Below are 18,430 nucleotides of genomic sequence, written 5' to 3' on the forward strand. Positions count from 1 at the left end.
AAAATAATTGCTGCTTTGTCAACATGTACAACCAGTAGTACAAAAATACATGTCAGATGTGCTGTGTTCCTCTGCCTAATTAAAGAGACACAGTGAAGAGCTGCCAACAGCAAGAAATGACCACACTTGAAAACTATGCCTTTTTATGCCAGATGGTAGCTGCTATAGATGAAGAATCATAAATGAGGCTGATCAAACTGGTGTTTAACTATAGTCTGCAGCTGAAGACACTGAAAATGTCTCATTTCCCATAAGACTACCACTGAAGATAGTCTCCGGTTTTTTTCCTGTAGTAAACCACATCTTCTTAAGAGGGAAATTGTCCCATTAACCATTTCGCTTTCCCATCTGTAACAACTCAGTGAACAAGAGGAGGTGGTCTATCATTCAGAGCACTTCCCTTCCCACTTGCAAATGCAAATTACTCTCTGGAAACTGCAGCAATTGTTCTTGTGGAAAATTAATATCAGGAACGTAATTATGGATTTTAGCTCCTTCTTAATGCAATTTAGGAGTTGCTGACAAGTCTTCCTTGTTCCCACATAACAGCATGCTCACCACAAGTGTTCCACTGACCACACTTGAAAGCTGCTTCTCTAGAATGACAGGGAAGTTTGACACAATAACACCCTTGCCAGAAGTTTCACATTTTGAAGAGATGAGCTGACAGGCAAAACATAAGTCCTCGAATGATCATATACCATATAGTGCCACACCTCTGTTGATCAGCAACTATTATATTTTTATGTTTGGACAAGGGGACATGAAATTTGGCAACTCCATTTTAGTCAGTGGAATTACTCTGGGTTTACACTGTGATAAGTAAGAACAGAATTTGGCCCAGTAACTTCATACTTGTGTATCTATTAAAAAAGAAATTATAGAAAAAAAGTCTATAGATGCACACATTCAAACACCATTTTAACTGTTTTACTAAAGAAAAACTACACAAATAGTTAGAATAAAGACCTCTAACATAGCCCTCTTATTATATGTGTGCTTGTGTGTATGTATTCATTAGTAGTGGCTAAGTTGTCTGAGCTATATTTAGATAGGTGATATTTACTTAAGATCTCCTTGGGGTCTAGGTCATCACAGAACTAGTTTGTTCTTCAAGGAGAAGTCTTTCTTTCTCTCTTTCTTGCAATATTGATTTGGTTTCTTGAGATTATGTAACTCTGATGATGTTTCCTGATTTGTATTCCAAAGATCAACACAGACTTCATAAATTTATTATTGTTCTGTGATCCTCAGAATACAGATTAGCTTTAGGTGGTGAACAATATTTTACAAAGACTAGCTCTTTCCCCAGTGAGGAAGCTAAATATAAAACAATCTTGGATGAGAATGGTTATCAATATTGAATGGGTGATTTTTATTGATTAAAGCGTCATTACCCTTTTTCTCATGGCAAGATGAGGCAGAATTAATTTGACCAAACTATCTTTTTAGAATTTTTGGAACTTTTTATCCACTCAGAAGGTTTCTTCAATTATAGCCATGCCCACCATCTTCTTTTTTAAAATAGCTTAATTTATTCTTCTATATAAGTGTGTTGCATGAGGAAGAAATCTTACTTTGAACATGTTTCAGAGGGGTAGCTGTTTTAGTCTGTATCAGCAAAAATAACGTGGAGTCCAGGTGGCACCTTAAAGACTAACAAATTTATTTGGGCATAAGCTTTCGTGGGCTATGACCCACTTCATCAGATGCATGGAGTGAAAAAAAGTAGTCAAGTATAACTACACAGCTCATGAAAAGATGGGAGTTGCCTAACCAAGTGGGGAGTCAGTGCCATTCCCAACAGTTGACAAGAAGGGGTGAATATCAACAGAGGGGTTGGGTCACTACAAAATAATTTTTCCTCTGTTGATACTCACCCTTTCTTGTCAACTGGTGGGAATGGGCCACCTCCACCATGATTGAATTGGCCTCGTTAGTACTACAAAAAGTAATTTTCCCTCTATTGATATTCACCCCTTCTTGTCAGCTGTTGGGAATGGGCTATATCCAACAATAATTGAATTGGCTTTGTTAGCACTGACCCCCCATTTGGTAAGGCAATTCCTATCTTTTCATGTGCTGTGTATCTATACCTGCCTACTTTTTTTCACTCTATGCATCTGATGAAGTGAGTTATAGCCCACAAAAGCTTATGCCCAAATAAATTTGTTAGTCACTAAGGGTATGTCTACACTACGAAATTAGGTCGAATGTATAGAAGACGGTTTTATAGAAATCGGTTTTATACAGTCGATTGTGTGTCCCCCCACATAAAAAAGTACATTAAGTCAGTGGACCGTGTCCACAGTACCGAAGCTAGCGTCGACTTCTAGAGCGTTGCACTGTGGGTAGCTATCCCACAGTTCCCACAGTCTTCGCCACCCATTGGAATTCTGGGTTGAGATCCCAATGCCTGATGATGCAAAAACAGTGTCGCAGGGGGTTCTAGGTACATATCGTCAGGCCCCTCCGTCAGAGCAATGGCAGACAATCGATTCGCGCCTTTTTACCTGGGTTACCTGTGCACACAACGTACCACAGCAAGCATGGCGCCCACTCAGCTCAGCTCAGCTCAGCTCACCGTCACCATATGTCATCAGGGTGCCGGCAGACGTGGTACTGCATTGCTACACAGCAGCAGCTCCTTTGCCTTTTGGCAGTGGATGGTGTATTACGATTTATATCCGTCATCGTCATATTCCTCAGTGAGTTCAATCAGAGGCAGCTGGGCAGACATGTTTTGTCTCCTGGAGACTCAGTCCTGCCGGCAGTCCTACTGAACTGTCTTGACGATGATGGCTAGCAGTCGTAATACAGCATCTTCTGCCAAGCACCTAGATGATGCCGATGGCTATCAGTCATGCTGCACCGTCTGCTGCCAGCTTAAGATGTAAAAGATAGATGGATCAGATTTGTTCTGTATTCATTTGCTTCCCCCTCCCTCCGTGAAATCGACGGCGGGCTAAACCCAGGATTTTAAGTTCAATCTTTGGGGGGGCCATTCTGTGTGACAGTTGTTTGTGTTTCTCCCTGATGCATAGCCACCTTTGTTGATTTTAATTCCCCGTAAGCCATGTCGTCACTCGCCCCTCCCTCCCTTCCTCCATCAGACAATAGTTTTGTGCCTTTTTTCAGCCCAGATGCCATAGCACTGGGATCATGGAGCCCGTTCAGATCACCGCGGCAATTATGAGCACTATGAACGCCATGCATTCTCCTGGAGTATATGCAGAGCCAGAACATGCCAAAGCAAAACCAGGCGAGGAGGCGATTGCAGCAATTACAGCGCGGAGACTAGAGTGATGAGGAAATTGACATGGACATAGACCTCTCACAAAGTACAGGCCCCAGCAATGTGCAAATAGTGGTGTTACTGGGGCAGGTTCATGGCGTGGAACACTGATTCTGGGCCCGGGAAACAAGCACAGACTGGTGGGACTGCATCATGTTGCAGGTGTGGGACGATTCCCAGTGGCTGCAAAACTTTTGCATGCGTAAGGGCACTTTCATGGAACTTTGTGACTTGCTTTCCCCTGCCCTGAAGCGCCAGAATACCAGGATGAGAGCAGCCCTCACAGTTGAGAAGCGAGTGGTGATAACCCTGTGGAAGCTTGCAACGCCAGACAGCTACCGGTCAGTCTGGAATCAATTTGGAGTGGGCAAATCTACTGTGGGGGCTACTGTGATCCAAGTAGCCAACGCAATCAAAGACCTGCTGATATCAAGGATAGTGACTCTGGGAAACGTGCAGGTCATAGTGGATGGCTTTGCTGCAATGGGATTCCCTAACTGTGGTGGGGCGATAGACGGAACCGATATCCCTATCTTGTCACTGGAGCACCAAGCCACCGAGTACATAAACCGCAAGGGGTACTTTTCAATGCTGCTGCAAGGTGGATCATAAGGGACATTTCACTAACATCAATGTGGGATGGCCGGAAAAGGTACATGATGCTCGCGTCTTCAGGAACTCTGGTCTGTTTCAAAAGCTGCAGGAAGGGACTTTCTTCCCAGACCAGAAAATAATCGTTGGGGATGTTGAAATGCCTATAATTATCCTTGGGACCCCAGTCTACCCCTTAATGCCATGGCTCATGAAGCCATACACAAGCAGCCTGGACAGTCAGGAGCTGTTCAACTATAGGCTGTGCAAGTGCAGAATGGTGGTAGAATGTGCATTTGGACATTTGAAAGTGCACTGGCACAGCTTACTGACTTGGATAGACCTCAGCAAAACCAATATTCCCATTGTTATTACTGCTTGCTGTGCGCTCCACAATATCTGTGAGAGTAAGGGGGAGATGTTTATGGTGGGGTGGGAGGTTGAGGCAAATCGCCTGGTTGCTGATTACACACAGCCAGACACCAGGGCGGTTAGAGTACAGCGGGGCGCGGTACGCATCAGAGAAGCTTTGAAAACTAGTTTTGTGACTGGCCAGGCTACGGTGTGAAACTTCTGTTTGTTTCTCCTTGATGAACCCTCCATCTCCCTCCTCCTCCCGGTTCACTCTACTTCCCTGTAAACTAACCACCCTCGCCTCCCCCCTTCGAGCAGCGCTTGCAGAGGCAATAAAGTCATTGTTACTTCACATTCATGCATTCTTTATTAATTCATCACACAACTAGGGGGATAACTGCCAAGGTAGCCTGGGAGGGGTGGGGAAGGAGGGAAGGAAAAGGACACACTGCAGTTTAAAACTTTAAAACTTTAACACTTATTGAAGGCCAGCCTTCTAATGCTTGGGCAATCATCTGGGGTGGAGTGACTGGGTGTCCAGAGGCCACCCCACCATGTTCTTGGGCGTCTGCGTGAGGAGGCTATGGAACTTGGGGAGGAGGACTGTTGGTTACACAGGGGCTGTAGCAGCAGTCTCTGCTCCTGCTGCCTTTCCTGCAGCTCAACCATACTCTGGAGCATATCAGTTTGATGCTCCAGCAGCCGGAGCATCAACTCTTGCCTTCTGTCAGCAAGCTGACACCACCTATTCTCTTCAGCCCACCACTTGCTCTCTTCAGCCTGCGATTCAGCCCGCCACCTCTCCTCTCGTTCATATTGTGCTTTTTTGCACTCTGACATTGACTGCCTCCACGCATTCTGCTGTGCTCTGTCAATGTGGGAGGATATCTGGAGATCCGAGAACATATCATCCCGAGTCCACCGTTTTCTCCTTCTAATCTTCACTAGCCTCTATGAAGGAGAAACATTTGCAGCTGGTGGAGGAGAAGGGAGAGGTGGTTAAAAAAGACACATTTTAGAGAACAATGCGTAAACTCTTTCACATTAAATTTTGCTGTTCACATTACACAGCACATGTGCTTTCGTTACAAGGTCACATTTTTCCTCTTATATTGAAGGCCTGCCGGTTTGGTGTGAGAGATCACTCACGCAGTGCCAGGCAACAGATTTCGGCTTGCAGGCAGCCATGGTAAGCCACAGTCTTTTGGCTTTTTTAACCTTCTTAACATGTGGGAATGGTTTCAAACAGTAGTGCCCTCATTTCCCATACCAAGCACCCGTTGGGTTGGCCATTTAAAATGGGTTTGCAATGTAAAAGGAGGGGTTGGGGTTTCCGGGTTAACATGCAGCACAAACCCAACTAACCCCCAAACACTCAATTCTCTAGGATGATCACTTCACCCCTCCCCCCACAGCGTGGCTAACAGCGGGGAACATTTCTGTTCAGCCAAGCAGGAACAGGCATCTCTGAATGTCCCCTTAATAAAATCACCCCATTTCAACCAGGTGACCGTGAATGATATCACTCTCCTGAGGATAATAAAGGGAGATAAAGAATGGATGTTGTCTGCATGCCAGCAAACACTGGGACCATACGCTGCCATGCTTTGTTATGCAATGATTCCAGACTATGTGCTACTGGCCTGGCGTGGTAAAGTGTCCTATCATGGCGGACGGGATAAGGCAGCCCTCCCCAGAAACCTTTTGCAAAGGCTTTGGGAGTACATGAAGGAGAGCTTTCTGGAGATGTCCCTGGAGGATTTCTGCTCTATCCCCATACACGTTAACAGACTTTTCCAGTAGCTGTACTGGCCGTGATTGCCAGGGCAAATTAATCATTAAACACGCTTGCTTTTAAACCATGTGAAATATTTACAAAGGTACACTCACCAGAGGTCCCTTATGTGCCCTCAGGATCTGGGAGCACTCCTTGGGTGAGTTCAGGGGTTACTGGTTCCAGGTCCAGGGTGATAAACATATCCTGGCTGTTGGGGAAACCAGTTTCTCTGCTTCCTTGCTGTGAGCTATCTTCATTGTCTTCATCATCATCTTCCTCGTACCCCAAACCCGCTTCCCTGTTGCGTGATTCTCCATTGATGGAGTCAAAGCACATGGCTGGGGTAGTGGTGGCTGCACCTCCTAGCATGGCATGCAGCTCCACATAGAAGCGGCATGTTTGCGGCTCTGCCCCGGACCTTCCATTTGCCTCTCTGGCTTTGTGGTAGGCTTGCCTTAGCTCCTTAATTTTCACGCGGCATGCTGTGCATCCCTGTTATGGCCTCTGTCCTTCATGGCCTTTGAGACTTTTTCTAATATTTTGCCATTTCGTTTACTGCTACGGAGTTCAGCTAGCACTGATTCGTCTCCCCATATGGCGAGCAGATCCCGTACCTCCCGTTCTGTCCATGCTGGAGCTCTTTTGTGATCCTGGGACTCCATCATGGTTACCTGTGCTGATGAGCTCTGCGTGGTCACCTGTGCTCTCCACGCTGGGCAAACAGGAAATGAAATTCAAAAGTTCGCGGGGCTTTTCCTGTCTACCTGGTCAGTGCATCTGCGTTGAGAGTGGTGTCCAGAGCGGTCACAATGAAGCACTGTGGGACAGCTCCCGGAGGCCAATAACGTTGAATTCCATCCACACTACCTCAAATCCGACCCGCAAAGGCCGATTTTAGCGCTAATCCCCTCGTCGGAGGTGGAGTAAAGAAACCGGTTTAAAGAGCTCTTTAAGTCGAAAAAAGGGCTTCATCGTGTGGATGTGTCTAAGCTTAATTCGATTTAACGCTGCTAAATTCAACCTAAACTCGTAGTGTAGACCAGGCCTAAGGTGCCACAAGGACTCCTCGTTGTTTTTACTTTGAACATGAATCTCATGCAGCTATTCTGCTATTAATAGTGGAATGGGTAATACCTGGTAAACTGTACTTGATCCCAGAGCTCATTTGCCAATACATTTTCTTCAAAAACATTATTTCAGAAACAAACACAATGACCCTAATCTGCTGTGTTCAGACCGGTTGCCAGATTACCATAAGTACTTTGGGTTTAGTACCAGAACAGCTGGGAAACAGAGTTAGAATAGCGGGACTCAGGATTGCTGCCTTTTTCATGTGTTATAAGCTGTTACAAGAAAAATTGATTATTTTTACTTAAGTGTTCAGAAAAAGGAACCAGGATCTACAGTTCTATAGGTTGAAGTTTTCTATCATGCACAGGCAGAATAATGATAGCCCTGATGCTAGCTACTGCACAGCCTTGACTGTTAGAGTTGGATCCTTAAATGCATAGGTGCTAGTGCCACCAGCATGCACAACTGTCCCAAGTTTGACATGCAATTCTGTGTCAAAGTTCATGCTTTGGCAAATGTTTATATTTCTTGCTTTGAAGACAGGTGTATGTCTGATTGATTGAAGTCACTAGAAACAGGACTGAGTTGTACCTAAAAGGCTGCAAAATAAGCAGTTTCATAAGCTGAACAACATTTCTGTTACATGTGTTACTGCTTCAAAGTGACTCAGATTTCTAAATAAAAAGTCACATCTGAATAATGAATAATTATTATCACTAAAATAACTGGCACTTGTGATGTATATTTTTAAACTCTTGATGTAATATATATATAATTGTTAAACATTTTTATAAACAGAAAAGTTTAACCAACCCAACACATAATAAGTGAGGAATAATTTATTTTTTATTTAGAGGATTCTGGACTAGAATCCAACAATATTAATCATTCCCAAGACTTTTTAAATAACCACAATATAATCTTATTGAAATCTGTCACTGGTAGGAAAAGAGGATTGATAAATGATTTTATTTAAATCACTTCTTCCTAGTAAATCTCCAAGCATTTTAAAATAATGGGAAAGTAACTGTTTTATATGTATTTTAACATAACATGTACTTCAGTCCAACTCTCCAAAATAATTGCAATTTGCCAGATCACTAACTCCTCTCAGGACTCCTTAATGAAGTATCAAAGAACATTTTAAAATAGAGAGATGCCACAAAGCTGATTTAATTCCAGCTAGCACTCTTGGCTAGGCTAAAGCTGGAGCAGTACATTTGGGAAAGCAGAGAAAACAGGCTGTAAACAAGCTCTAAAACAATGTGTAACTTGTTTTGATGTTTAAAGCACTGCCACAGTATCAGGAAGACAGAGGAAGGTGGTTTGAAGCTCAAAAGACTGATACAGTAGTATATGTATATTGAAGATGTAGCAAATAAGGGTAGTAGCATTTAGTGTGCTTGTAACAGACTAAGTCTCAGTTATGTGTCGAAAGGGGATTGGACCTTCTAAGAGGGAGTGGGCCCAGGCTACCTGCACCTTCCCTCTAATGGGACTGGAGAGAGGAACCAAGTCAGACAGCAATAGGGAGTTGGAGAAAGGAAGGGGCAGATGGGATTGAGTGAAAGATAGTGCAAGAGAGCACTGTTGGAATTCCTAAAGAGCAAAGATGAACTTTATGATGGGGAAATGAGGACAGGGTGCCTGCAGGACCACCTCAAGACATGAGGGTTTGCTATAAGAGGACCTGCCTTGGGGCATTATGCAAAAAAAGTAACATGGAGAATTACTGTACATTACTACATTTGGTTTTTTAAATCTTTAGTGATTAAAAGTCTTTCTTCCCCTCCTTCCGGCCCCCCCAAAATCCTTAGCATTCCCTTGTCCAGGATTTGTTATGAGGAACCACATACAGGTATCATGTAAATTATCCCACTTGGTATATGGTTGATACCATTGTACTTGGTCTGTTCATAGAGGGAAGTTCTAGCAGAATTCTAAAAGCCAGTTTCAAAATGGGTGTAACAGAAAAGGCCATCTTAAAGTGAGAGGGGTAGATGTGATTTGTGGAGGGGTTGAAGGGATAACAAAAAGTCAATAGAATGAGAGGAAGAAGCTATCCAAAAAGGAAAATGTGACTTTTGTTTTTCAAATAAAGAGCTTTTCTGGCAAGATGGTGAAAACTATGGAATGGCAATTTCCTCATGAGGCTATGTTGTGGGTCTGTACCCTGACAAAAAGAGAAACAAGAGATAAAGAAACAATACCAAGAACCAGGAGTTCAAGAGTGCTAGAGGGCTGCCAGCTGGGAACTGACCCAGCTTCCCATATAAGTTAGAACATCCTGCTTTACCCTTGGTAGTGATGGCCACCAGGAGGCCACTGCAGCAGCATATAATAACTGAAGCCCAAAGTTGCTCTGCCACATCCAATTCTCTCTGATTCAAACCCTACTCCATATTTTGTAGGGAAGGTTTCATGTGGAATCTATCTTATCTGTGTTTGTGGTACCTCATACTCTGGTTTGCTGATAATAAAGACATACAAAAATTCTGTTAAGATTATATATTAATGCCCAATAGAACTATATCAAGAAACTTCTGATGAAACATGTAAAAATATACCAGAAACAGACAAGTTCTAGAACAGTAAATCTTATGTTTCTAGAAAGATATAGTGGAAATATGTCCCAGCTCTTAAAAACAAACCCACAACAGGTTAGAAGTGAATTAATCATACAGGGCCTGATCTCCCAACCCTGAGTCAGAGTCAAAGGGACTACTCACATAAATATCAGTGGGATCAGCCCTTAAATAGTAAATTCTATCAAGAAGCAAACTGGTTAACACTGTCCCCAGAGCTGCTCTGTGTGGCTATTGGAAACCTACGAAAGAGGCTATATAGCCCCATAGTGTAGTGATTTACAGAGCTAACTCAGATTAACTTTCTGGTTTTGAAGATACCACATCTGTAGGCAACTGACTCTTTCTTTAACAAATGTGGGTGTGGTTGGTTAAATGATTTGTTCCCTTGTTTGTATAAGAAAAATGATTGATTAGGGCTGCACTCATCCATCTCTCTCTCTCACACACACAAAACAAAGATGTGTAATTTTTTTGGAGTGGTGGTGGTGATTAATGAAAACACAGAGTAAATATACTTTGAACCCTCATGTTTCTCCATCAAAGTCAGGGACATTCCCAACTCAGCCGCAGAGATCCATCTAATACAACAAATCCAAATGCTTTCCTGTAAAGAAGACACTAGAGGGAGCTCACATAAAAGATTCTCAGATGTGATAGAAACACGTTGCCATTGGAAAAAGGTTAATTAACTGCTATACAGTTGCCAAATATATAAGGTGCACCAAATGGCCCTGTATCTCTCATGCTGCTGAACAAGTTTGGCAGATATTGATACTCCTTTCATTTCAGTGGAATGCCCATTTAAAGTATTAATAATGCTTTTCAATTCTCTAGCAAATAGGAAACAAGTTTATTCATAAGTTTTACTGAAACTGTGGGATATGGAACACAACTGGTTAGCAACCAAGAGTTTATACATAATACAAAATTATATTCTTATGCACACACACACAAATTAAAAATAACATCTACATATTTTTTTGTTAACCAGAAATTAATTGTTCTTTATGTATTCTAAGACAGAGCAGAAGTCTTACTCCCATCCTTTTTACAGGTACTTATTTACAACTTGGTGGTCATGTGAGTTCTCCTTACTGAAGAATACTCTTGTGAGGAAGGACTGCTCATGCGAGTAAAGGTTTGATCCTCTGAATGATCTTAGATAATGTGATCTTAATGATCTTAGATAACTCCAAAGAATGACATTCCAGTGTTTCAATGCCACAGATTTTTCATTGAGTTCACTTTTGTATTTATTATCGGCAAAGCTTTTTTCCTGGTGTTACATTCAGCTTTCACTATTTAACATTTTGCTTTTATAGAACACTTTCCATCCCTATATCTCAAAGCATTTTACAAACAAGGATAAATATTGAGACAGATGTAGAAATTAAGACAAAGAAAGGTGAAGTGACTTAGCTTAGGCCACACAGCTGGCCACTGGCAGATCCAAGAATACAATCCAGGTATCCTAATCCCAGTCCCCTTCACAGTCCATTGGCCTCCATGAGGTGCATCAACAAGGCACTTGCTTGCTTTTTTTTATTCTCCATCAGGATACCCTTTTTATGTATTTTTAGTATTTCATTTCTTCTCCTCTCCCTGCAGCTACTCCCAGCACTTGGTGATGACTATTTACTGCTTTACCGTTGTCGTTATTTACTGTCTTACATTTTTGTTACGAATAAGATATAAAGTTATGTATAAATAAATGCCTGCAGCAGGGCTAGAGGATGTTCTGCCATATAATTTAAGGAAATAGTCACACAACTTTAAAGTTCTTCAGTTCTTTTTGAAAAGAATAGATCAGATTCTCTGGCTTGCACTGGTCCCTTTGTGTTGCTTTGGATGCCCAAAGGGGATGGACACTGACTGCTTGTCCCCATTTGGGATTCCTCTGATGTATATTGGTTGTGAGCAAGCATAGACTTTTCCTAACAGCCATGCCCAGTAAAAGAGACTGTCCACTATCACATGAATAGAAAAGTAACAATCATTTTATACTTGCCATATTAAAATGTCTTATAAGAAATGAAATATTAATTCTGTATTACTAAATCAACAGACTCCTGATCAGTCCTCTGACAGTAACTATGGAAATGTCCATACATATAATCCAATCAACTATTTAATACACTGGATTGGTGACACTCATTAATCTAATATAAATTAGCCTTTCTGCTTTCATACAATTACATTTTTTTCTGTATTATTTTGGGCTACCCTACAAGGCCAACAAATCTAGATACAGCCACATGCATTTTAAATTACCATGCATTGTAAGTGGAACACTTTGTAACAGGTGTTTCGATTTGGACAATACTGACAGTTTAATGAGTCACTCTTCCAAATAAATAGTAAGGCAATACTCTCCAGTCACTCATGTGAACAATAATTCATACAAGAAAAGGACAACAACTTAATTTTGACATTGGGTATGTCTACACTACGGGATTAATCCAAATTTATATAATTTGAATTTTGGAAACAGATTGTATAAAGTCGAATGGATGCGGCCACACTAAGCACATTAATTCAGTGGTGTGCGTCCATGTACCGGGGCTAGCGTCAATTTCCGGAGCATTGCACTGTAGGTAGCTATCCCATAGCTATCCCATAGTTCCCGCAGTCTCCTCCGCCCATTGGAATTCTGGGTTGAGATCCCAATGCCTGATGGGGCCAAAAACATTGTCACGGGTGGTTCTGGGTATATCCTTCCCCCTCTCCAGGGAAGCAATGGCAGACAACTGTTTCACACCTTTTTCCTGGGTGAACAGTGCAGACGCCATACCACAGCAAGCATGGAGCCCGCTCAGCTCAAAACAGCAGTCATGAACTGTAGTGGGGCGGCTGCCCCACTCCCTGAGATTATGGGCTGCGGCAGGCCAGGGGGCCTGCGCAGACGCACAGCCAATGAGAGAAGGGCTTACTGGGAGCCAATCAGGGCCCAGGTTGGAGACAGCCAATCAAGGCCAGGCTCAGCCCTATAAAAGACTGCACAGGGAGAGAGCAGTCAGTCTGTCCCAGGCCTTCGAGAGGGGAAGGTCTATCTCCAAACTGGGAGACTAGCACCGCAGACAGCGCAGTGCTGGCCAGGCTCAGGGAGCAGAAGGGAGCTCTAGCTTGAGGCCTGCCAGGCTACAGGCCCTGATTGGAAGGGCCTAGCGGGTGCAAGGGGCCATAGGGGAAGCGGCCCAGGGAAGCGGACAGACGAGGGGAGAGAAGGAGGACAGCGAGGCTGCCACCAGAGGGTCCCTGGGTCGGGACCCAGAGTAGAGGGTGGGCCTGGGTCCCCCCCTACCCCGCATGCAGTACAACCAGTCATTGGCCATAGGGAGTGGCTATTACAGACCATGCCAGATCCCTAACGGGAGGGGACTTTGGGGTGTGTGGTTGACCACGGTGGCTGGAACGCAGAGACTGCTGATTGACCCTCCCACCCCCCAGAAGGGGGCGTGGAAGCACTGAGGGGCACTGCCAGAGGGCAGTGGTCCCGAAGAAGACGCCGCAAGTTGGTGAGCGACGTGGGCTCAGAAGCCAACCAAGGGCAAGATAACAGATGGGACACCACCAGGAGGGGGCGCTCCTCTGGACAGACCTAATTCCCAGAGTGACCAGGAGGAGGCGCCACGGTGGTGAATCTCAATCCTGTTACATGAACATTGTAAACACCTCGCGTGTTATCGTGCAGTTTATGCTGAACCAGAATCTGCAAAACTAGGCGGCGAGGAGTAGGCTATCGCAGCGTGGCAGCGAGAGTGATGAGGATATGGACATGGAATTCTATCAAACCGCGGGACCTGGTGCTTTGAAGATCATGCTGTTAATGGGGCAGGTTATAGCCATGGAACGCTGATTCTGGGCCCAGGAAACAAGCACAGACTGGTGGGACCGCATAGTGTTGCAGGTGTGGGACGATTCCCAGTGGCTGCGAAACTTTTGCATGCGTAAGGGCACTTTCTTGGAACTTTGTGACTTGCTTTCCCCTGCCCTGAAGCACCAGAATACCAAGATGAGAGCAGCCCTCACAGTTGAGAAGTGAGTGGTGATAGCCCTGTGGAAGCTTGCAACGCCAGACAGCTACCGGACAGTCGAGAATCAATTTGGAGTGGGCAAATCTACTGTGGGGGCTGCTGTGATGCAAGTAGCCAAAGCAATCACTGAGCTACTGCTACGAAAGGTGGTGACTCTGGGAAATGTGCAGGTCATAGTGGATGGCTTTGCTGTAATGGGATTCCCTAACTGTGGTGGGGCGATAGATGGAACCCATATCCCTATCTTGGCACCAGAGCACCAGGGTACCCAGTACATAAACCGCAAGGGGTACTTTTCAATGGTGCTGCAAGCACTTGTAGATCACAAGGGACGTTTCACCAACATCAACGTGGGCTGGCCGGGAAGGGTTCATGACACTCGCGTCTTTAGGAACACTAATCTGTTTAAATGGCTGCAGCAAGGGACTTACTTCCCGGACCAGAAAATAACCATTGGGGATGTTGAAATGCCTATCGTTATCCTTGGGGACCCAGCCTACCCCTTAATGCCATGCCTCATGCAGCCTGGACAGGAGTCAGGAGCTGTTAAACTACAGGCTGAGCAAGTGCAGAATGGTGGTAGAATGTGCATTTGGCCATTTAAAAGGTCGTTGGTGCTCGTTACTGACTCGCTCAGACCTCAGCCAAACCAATGTCCCCATTGTTATTGCTGCTTGCTGTGTGCTCCACAATCTCTGTGAGAGTAAGGGGGAGACCTTTATGGTGGGGTGGGAGGCTGATGCAAATCGCCTGGCTGCTGATTATGCACAGCCAGACACCAGGGCAATTAGAAGATCACACCAGGAAGCGCTGCGCATCAGAAAAGTTTTGAAAACCAGTTTCATGACTGGCCAGGCGACGGTGTGAAAGCTCTGTTTGTTGAAAACCTGCCCCCTTGATTGACTCATTCCCTGTAAGCAAACCACCCTCCCCCCTTAAATTACAGCTTGCTTTTAAAGGAAATAAAGTCACTATCATTTAAAAATCATGTATTCTTTATTAATTGATTATAAACATAGGGAGAGAACCGACAAGGTAATCTGGGTGAGGTTTGGGAGGAGGATAGGAGGGAAGTAAAAGGCCACTGAAAAAATTCAATATAATGACAGCCTTTGGTTGGGCTGTCCACTGAAGTTGGAGTGGGAGGGTGGACGGAGCCTCCCTCCCCCCCGCATTCTTACACGTCTGGGTGAGGAGGATATGGAACATGGTGAGGGGGGAGGGAGGTTATACAGCGGCTGCAGTGGCAGTCTGTTATCCTGCTGCCATTCCTGAAGCTCCACCAGATGCCGGAGCATGTCCGTTTGATCACGCAGCAGCCCCAGTGTTGCAGCCTGCCACCTCTGATCTCGAGCGTCCCTCATGACCTCACGTTCACTGGCATCTTTCCTGTATTTAGATACCGTGTCCTTCCACTCATTCAAATGAGCTCTTTCATTGCGGGTACATTCCATTATTTCCAAGAACATCTCATCTCGTGTCCTCTTTCTCCGCCGCCTTATCTGAGATAGCCTTGGGGACGGAGGAGGGAGGCTTGAAAAATTTGCAGCTGCTGGAGGGAGGGTTGAAAAAAAGGAGAGAAGTTTTTAAAATTATACATTTTACAGAACAATGCTTATACTCTTTCATGGTAAACAACACTATTCACATTACATAGCACATGTGATTTCAGAACAAGGTTGCATTTTCCATCTTAATATTGAGTGCCTGTGGCTTTGGTGTTAGAGATCACAGACGCAGGTCAAGGCAACAGAATTCAGCTTGCATGCGGCCATGGTAAGCCATTGTCTTTCGGCTTCTGTGCCCTCCTTTCCCACATACCAAGCAAAGCCCATTGACTGTTGCGGTTTTCCTGTTAACCTTCAGCAGCAGAAAACAAACTAACCCCTCCCGCCATCCAATTCTCTGGGATGATCGCTTTATCCCTCCCCCCACCGCGTGGCTGGTATCAGGGAAGATCCCTGCTAGCCAAACGCGAAAAGCTCAGGGCCCATTTTCTCCCCCCCCCCCGCCGTGCTTGGCTAACTGCAGGGAAGGATTTCTTTTCAGCCACAGGCAAACAGCCCAGTAGGAACGGCCACCTCTGTCCCCTTAATTAAATTCCCATATTTCAACCAGGTTACCATGAGCGATATCACTCTCCTGAGGATTACACAGCGAGATAAAGAACGGATATTGCTTGAATGCCAGCAAACACCGGGACCATACGCTGCCAGGCTTTGTCAATCTATGATACCAGATTACTTGCTACTAGCATGGTGTGGTCAAGTATCCTACCATGGAGGATGGAATAAGGCTGCACTGCTCAGAAACCTTGTGGCAAGGCTTTTGGAGTACCTCCAGGAGAGCTTCATGGAGATGTCCCTGGAGGATTTCTGCTCCAGCCCCAGACACGTTAACAGACTTTTCCAGTAGCTGTACTGGCCGCGATTGCATCCCAAGTCCTCAGGGCAAAGTAATCATTAAAAAACGCTTGCTTTTAAAACAAGTTTTATATTTTAAAAGGTAAACTCACCTGAGGTCCCATCCATTGGGTCATGGTCTTGGATACTGGGTTGGGAGGGTACTTCAGTCAGGCTGAGAAAAAGATCATGGCTGTTGGGGAGAATGGAGTGCTGTGTGCTTGCCGCAAGCTCGTCGTCCTCCTCCTCCTCTTCCCCGTCCGCAGAATCCTCAGGTGTAGCTGATGAGATTACCCCCGTCTCGGAATCCATGGTCAGAGGTGGGGTAGTGGTGGCGGCCCCCCCAGAACTGCATGCAGCTCGGCATAGAAGCGGCATGTCCGCGGCTCTGATCCGGAGCGACCGTTTGCCTCCTTTGTTTTTTGATAGGCTTGTCTGAGCTCCTTGACTTTCACGCGGCACTGATCTGAGTCCCTATTGTGGCCTCTCTCCATCATGCCCTTGGAGATTTTTTCAAAAGTTTTGGCATTTCGTCTTTTCGAACGAAGTTCTGCTAGCACAGAAGCCTCTCCCCATATAGTGATCAGATCCAGTACCTCCCGTACGGTCCATGCTGGTGCTCTTTTTCGATTATCGGCCTGCATGGTTACCTGTGCTGATGAGCTATCTGTGGTCACCTGTGCTCTCCATGCTGGGCAAACAGGAAATGAAATTCAAATGTTCGTGGGGCTTTTCCTGTCTACCTGGCCAGCGCATCCGAGTTCAGATTGCTGTCCAGAGCGGTCACAATGGTGCACTGTGGGATAGCTCCCGGAGGCCAATACCATCGAATTGCGGCCACACTAACCCTAATTCAAAATGACAATATCGATTTTGGCGCTACTCCGCTCGTTGGGGTGGAATACAGAAATCGATTTTAAGAGCCCTTTATTTCAAAATAAATGGCTTCGTTGTGTGGACGGGTGCAGGGTTAATTTGATTTAACGCTGCTAAATCCGAATTAAAGTCATATTGTAGACCATTGTTTCCCAATCCTGGCAACTTTTACCCACAATCTCAGCCTTTAGATTTGAAAGCCTCTGGGGCATAGACTTTTTGTTCTGTTCATACAGCACAATGACACCCTGATCCAAGACTAGTGTTGCTAGGCACTATGGTACTACAAATAATAAATCAAATTAATAATAACAATAAATGTAGTATTTAATTATTTTCAATTAAAATCTGCCAGTGGAAGCCAAACTAAGGAGACACTGGTTTATTCATCAATGTTTCAAGGCTTGTGTAGACTTGCTTTACTTGACCAACACTCTAAGTATAGCCTTGCTGAGTATCTTCCTGAGCAGACTTCTAGATCCATGTTTATAGCAACTTATACATACGTGCTTATTTCTTTTATAAAGTTGTCTTCCTGAACCTCCTCTGTCTTGTTTGTTCACTTGTCACATTTCTTTATATTGTAGAGAAATAATTGCTATTCTTATTTGTTGTACAGTGCCTAGTGCTGTAGGATATCTGATTCATGTTTCAGTGTAGCAGCCATGTTAGTTTTTTTTCACTTACTTAATTGGCCTCTCAGAGTTGGTAAGACAACTCCCACCTGTTCATGCTCTCTGTATGTGTGTATATATATCTCCTCAATATATGTTCCATTCTATATGCATCCGAAGAAGTGGGCTGTAGCCCACGAAAGCTTATGCTCTAATAAATTTGTTAGTTTCTAAGGTGCCACAAGTACTTCTGATTCATGTTTGGGGACCTTAGGCACTAATTCAATAGAAATAAATGAAACAATCAAAATACCAAGGAGATTTTGAAAGGCACATAAGGGAATTAGATGCCCCACTCCAAGTGACCCACAGTGGGAGTTGGGTACCTAATTTCCATAGGTAGCTAAGATAGCTACCCACCCTATTTAATGGTATTTAAAATATCTGACAAAAAAGATACACTCATTATAGTTTAATTTTATTGACAAAATTCTGCCTTCAGATACATATACAACTCCTATTTACTTCAAGGGTATGGACATACATATTTTAGGGCAAAATCTATCCCCATAATCCCTGTCTGAGTCAGATGTATTTTCTGTATCATATTATGATCATACAAATGAGTAATTAATTTTCTCTGTTAAGTACTGTTAATCTCCAAGGCAAGCATACTGCCTAAATGTTTTAGTTTTTTTTTTTCAGTCACTTGTTTCTGATCTCTTGACAATAAAATTCTCCAAAATTTTCGAAGAATTTACAGGACACAACCATATGGCTCTGTTAAATTTCTGAAGGTTGTGTGTGTAAATATATAAACTGAAGATC

Source organism: Malaclemys terrapin, chromosome 5 (genome assembly GCF_027887155.1).
Source record: "Malaclemys terrapin pileata isolate rMalTer1 chromosome 5, rMalTer1.hap1, whole genome shotgun sequence".
Lineage (NCBI taxonomy): Eukaryota > Metazoa > Chordata > Testudines > Emydidae > Malaclemys > Malaclemys terrapin.